The sequence below is a fragment of the Botryllus schlosseri genome, chromosome 2 (genome assembly GCF_051294905.1).
Source record: "Botryllus schlosseri isolate E-star chromosome 2, Bs_hap1, whole genome shotgun sequence".
Lineage (NCBI taxonomy): Eukaryota > Metazoa > Chordata > Ascidiacea > Stolidobranchia > Styelidae > Botryllus > Botryllus schlosseri.
In genome coordinates this window covers 5866599-5872531 of record NC_137237.1, presented here as the reverse complement: position 1 = coordinate 5872531, position 5933 = coordinate 5866599, and the positions used below count along the sequence as shown (strand labels likewise).

Genomic DNA, 5933 nt, shown 5'->3' with positions numbered 1-5933 from the left:
CTTCTTAGAAATAGAAATATCAGAAAGATGTTTGCTGAGTACGGGACTATATTTTGCCAGAAGCTTCACGGTCTCTAAAAAATTCCCTTGGTTGTTGGATTCAAAATCTTCACGATGTCCTCGAAAAGGAAGGTTTTGTTTACTTAGAAATAATATGACATCAACAACGCTTTCTAAAATTGCTCTCCACTTCTTTCGCTCTCCATCCATATGTTTCTGCATGTTCTTGTCAATTGTTTGTTGCGATTGTAGTCTCATTGCAAGCTCTTTCCATTTTTCCATGCATTCTTTGTGTATTTGGGAATCCTCATGCTCAAATATGCGTGGATTTAAATGCCAAAAATGATCGAAACATTTTGTGCTAAATAAGGCAGGTCCAGTAAGGTGGAACAACTTACAGCAATAACAATACAATCCAGATTGCTTTTTCGAATATAATAACCAACTTCTCAAAATTCTGTCACCGTTTTTGAGTATTTTATAGAATCATTCTTTGGAAACACTTCTTCGCTCAATCTTAGTGCTGTCGCCAACTTTAATTATTCTGCTGCTGGAAGCAAATGGCCAATCCTTGTTTTGATACATTTCTGGCCCTGCCTTGACTAGCTCTACTCTCAAATGGTGATCTATAACTTCAGGCCACGAGTCCACATCATTGGGTAGATTGTTCACTACTGCAACTGCTTCTTCGTTGTTTTCACTTTCGTCTACATGTGTACCAGGCAGTGCATAATTGATATCATTGGTAGGCCTATTACTCTTGGTATGCTCTGTCTCTTGCGTTTCTGCAGATAAGCTGATCTTTTCAGTATCTTTTTGTAGCTCAGCGTTATTGTCCTGATTTTCATTTGAATCGATCTCTGGTAATGTTAAAGAGACATTTGAGCCAGAAGAGGTTACAAATTTTAGCATAGCTCCCTCGTGCTTTTTTATTTCTGCTTGTCTTGCTTTCTTCTTCTTTCTAAAAAAAGCTCCACTCTCTTTGACACGTTTCATTTTCTAGTCTTAATTAACACTTGTATTAATTTAAGCACAATCTGTGAATCTGACAATTATTACCAACTTAAACAGTTCCTAAGACTGGTTTACCTTCACAACTATCTCGCTCTGCTGTACCAAATCGTAACCCAGAGTATAGATCACTAACCTACGGATACATGCTCAACTTGAATAGTCACACTTGAATAGTTGGCCAGGGCCTCCGAGAGCTCAAATTTACCAATGCTGATCGTAATCGAAAGCTATTGTTGCCCTGCCTCTGTAAATACAATTGAAATGCTGGTCTGACAATCGACATCGTTCTGAATAATCGCACGATATAATTTTCATTGTCATGGTCAATTGGTCATTGTGTTGTGGGCTTGTGGCGCTGCGATTGTTAGGAACAATCGGCCTTGACGCCGATTTCGGAGTATGGTTCCATTGCCATGTTAACATATTAGTTCGTGTTTTCGGAATCAGCGCGACACAGCTTTCTATTGAGACCAGTTTGATTATATTTTTGCTCACGCCAGCTATAGGACTACAAATTACGCTGATTTTAGCCAGCTGTGTACATGTACACTTTGCAGCCTCATTTTGCCGCCCCCTTGGAGCCTGCCGCCCCTGGCGCAGAGCCAGAACCGCCAGGTGGCTGCTACGCCACTGGTTCTAGCTTGTATCTTAAGATTCTGTGGTTAGCAGTGTCGAAAGCTTTCCGGAGGTCGATGAAAATGCTGCAGCCACTTTTTTTTTGCTTGATGGTTTTGTAATAGTCCGTTACAATTGATTGTACTGCATGGTTGGTGTTGTGATTTGATCTGAATCCATGCTGACTCGGAGACAGTACTGCATTCAATTCAAAAAAAATTTTGAGTCGGCAGTCAATCAGTTTCTCGAAAATCGTGGCAAGATTTGACGAAACAGATATCGGTCGGTCGGTAGTTAGATATTAGTTTTTTACAGCCTTTCTTAAACACTGGCATATTACTCTGGCAGTTTTCACTGCGTCTGGAAAAATGCCCATACGTATCGACTCATTAAAGAAAATGCATAACATCACCAATAATATTAAAGACTAGCTTCAGAAAGTGAGTTGGGATGAGATCGGGTCCTACGGCATTGTTACTTTTCATTTCAGATAATACGATCGCAACTTCTCCTCTACTTGTCGGCTCAAGAAAAATGGATTTCTGAGGGCCAGGACTCAAGTATGAGAAAAAGTCATTAGAGGAGTTTGGTATTGAAGCTGCAAGTTCCGGACCAATGTTGCAAAAATATTGATTGAACTTTTCTCCTACTGCAAGCTTGTCCTTGATCATGCTGCCATCCACGAGTAGCTCGATGAGTAAATACATTAATAGAATATGACTTCTTAGTCGATGCCAAACAATTAAAAGTTGACTTACAGCGATCAAAGACAGTTTGGTAAACATCCATTTGGTATAGAGCAGTGGTCGGTAACCTTTTCCGACCGAAGAGCCATATTGGCCCAATATTTTGAATTGTAACTCCCAAAGAGCCATATATATGTCAATCAACTGTTACGTCACCATTCAAAATTTTTGATTTATTGTTAGCAGCAATATCTGGGATTCATAGTATGTGCCATATTTTTCTTATCACATGAGTATAGGTGGATAACAGACATGGTCATTACAGCAGTAATAGTCACTGCAGGGTGTGATATGTCAGTGACGCGGGTTATGGTAGGCAAGTGAGGCAGTGCCTCACATGTAGCAGGGCTGTGGAGTCGGGTCGGAATCGGAGTTTGACTAATTTTCACTTAATGAAGTCGGAGTCGAAGTCGTGAAAACTGTTTAGTGGCAGTCGGAGACGGAGTCATATAAAAAATACTGACTGGAGTCGGAGTCGAAGTTTGTGAAAATGACCCTGACATCGACTCCAACTCCGACTCCAACTTCTTCATCATGAAAACAATTACTTACAAAGGTATTTTTAAAGTACTAATATAATAACTATAATACGATTTTTATGTACCATCAATCACTGTTATTAGTAACGATACAGATCAGGATCGGCCAAACTGTGCGACACAGGCCAAATGTGGCCCGGTATGAGGTTTTGTGTGGCCTGCGAGGTAATTCTCGAAATTACATATAACATCAGGTAAAATCGCAAAGCCAACAAAAACTTGATTAGCCTGACCGCGCAATATGATGATGACTAAAACATCAATTTCGACGCATTGGCGTAACCAGGGGCCAGCCACATTAATCGCAGATCTTCTTATATAACCATTAAGTAGAATATTCCGTAGCAGACTTATTTGACTTGAAATTTTATTTAGCACTTCGCATGATTTATTGTCACATTTCCTGCATTTAGTATTAGAACCCCTCCTGGAAATTATAAATACGCGTAATTTACAGAATTGAGTCGCAACTATACTCGCAATTAGGAGATAGCGTGTCGTCCAACATTCGACATCGCTTGTGCGCTCGAAGCGAGGTCGTCGGCGATGAAACATTTGCACAAAATGACAGAAACCGTCGATATTGCTATGTTTAAAACGCTGAATAATCCTGTCCTTGCCAAATGATCGAATTCATTCATTACCCTTGAAGAAATTTCGCGCCTCGCGCGACCAGCGCATGGCTGCACAGTGCACACTATGTACAGCTGCACACTGAGTTTTCATGACATAATTGTTTTCAATTCTAAGACGTAGTCACATGTCACAGTCTTGTTTTCAATGTTACGTAATTCGGTTCGTTCCTAATGGACGACTAAAAAAAAGGTTATCAACGTTTAAGTTGTCCGAGCAATGGTTCGTGAATCTCATGTGGCCCTTTCGCCGAGAAGGTTGGCCACCCCTGACATAGATAAAATTGGACAATATTTGCAAATTACAATTCAGTAGCATAGAGGAAGAAAGAAGCAATATGCAGCTTCGCGATGCGGTCACAAATTGATGCAATTTTTGGAATTATACCATGATATTTTGACAGAGCAAACATATCGTCTGGCTGTAAAATTGATGTAAATATAACGAAACTCTGCTTCCTACTTGACAAAATTAAAAATATTTGTAGTGTAGCTTGTAGCTGCTTGGGTCGAACAAATGATTATGAAACACTGCAAGTCCTCGTCCTTGAACACTTGACCAAGTGCATGTAGACTAGACATATGCTATTTGACTACTTCTTAAATTTCGTTTATAACCAATGTCTATTAGTAGTGACAGTGTATGTGCTTGCAATAAGTACAGTGTGTAATGGGAAATTTAGTGAGATGCATCTGTGTATAAGTTGCTGACTCATACACAAGAGCAACACTTCGATTGTTTTATCTACATTTTAATTACACAGGATTGGATATATGTCGTGTTTGAAAGATTCATACATATTAGGTTATTAGAGAGACCATGTTATACAAACTGATAAAATAAGACAAAAGGAAGGATATTTAGAAAGGCAATATTTCATGCATACTGATTAATTCGAGCTGTGCCACAATGAAACCATTTTGCATGTCATCGTTAATCATAATATTTGTATATGTTTAATGGTTATATGATAGTCATTTAACCGTCACTGTGGCATATAATTTTCGAAGTAAATTGGTAATACTGTTGGAGTCGGGGTTGGAGTCGGAGTCGAAGTCCGTACGTTTAAAGACTCAGAAGTCGGAGTCGGAGTCGATCCATTGAGAATGTGTGGAGCCGGAGTCGGAGTTAGAGTCGATGGTAAAATTTACTGACTCCACAGCCCTGACATCTAGTCAGGGATGAGTGAAGAAAAACCTTCAATGATTACACTGGTCAACAAAATGAAGAAAAAAAATTTGGCAGAACATCTAGGAGCTGTTTCTGGGGTTTTCAAGGTTGCTGATTACGAATATCACATTAGTTTTGGCAGATTGGCTCTAGAAAATAAGATATTTATACCCCTAAAATAGCTTAAAATCACTGTATTAACCCTTGAATATTTCACTTGGTACGAAGTAAATCTTAGATTTTTTTACTTTTCTACTGCGCATAAATAGATAATTGACTATGATGAACAGTTGAACACTCATGTCGTTATCAGTTATTCCATCAATATTAACATGACCTTATGCGAGAACTTTTGTTTGTTAAAAAAGCAGTTTGTCAAGCCTAAAAATTGTACTTTTGCACAATGGAAAAATATTTTCTACTGTACCAATTGGTCATTCTACAAAGATGAGAGAGGAGTATAAAGCTATACCAAGTTTGTCCCTGGAAAACTCAACTAAAATACTCATATGCGTCTCATCTCTTTTCACTTGTAAATGGATAATTGTTCGTTAAGCCAACAAAGTGGGTATACCTAGTATCCATATCAAACGAGAAGCTTAAATCTGGAATCTTTGATGGGGCTCCGATTCGAATACGGACTAAGGATTACAATTTCATATTAAGAAAGGTGCTCACTGCATGTAATCCCTTCTAGGCTGTAGTAAATAAAAAAAATTGTAAGGTCACAAAGCACCCAACTACAAACAGCTTGTCCGAAAATTGGTATCTGCATATGGAAACCTTGAAGCAAACATGAGCATTAAATCTCACTTCCTGTTCAGTCATCTTGATATATTTTCTGATAATATTGTTGATTAGAGGAAATAGAAAGGGGAAAGGTTCCACCAACACGTCAAAGTAACAGAAGAAAGATATCAGTGCAGATGCGACGAACATATGTTATGGCAGACTATTGCTGGAACCTTTCGAAAAACTGCACTAAATTGCTTACAACCGAAAATAGTACAAGAACCAATTTTACTTTAAGATAAGTTATTAATATTATATTCCAATTGATTATTTTGAATATATAATAGGGGGTTGACATAAAACTGATTCAATTGCTGCAACGTTAGGACTCCCAAATATCCTTCTTTTTTGGCAATTCCTCCTCCTTTACACGTTCTAGAGCTAATATAGTGGACAGTTTGTAGTGAGAATGGGCATAAATAGG

General features: G+C 38.5%; 1 protein-coding gene across 1 annotated transcript in view; it reads right to left on the bottom strand.

The window, feature by feature from the left end:
* Positions 1-5933, bottom strand: part of LOC145432550 (uncharacterized) — a 137654-nt gene that overhangs the window by 128556 nt on the left and 3165 nt on the right. The gene's annotated exons all lie outside the window — the stretch shown is intronic.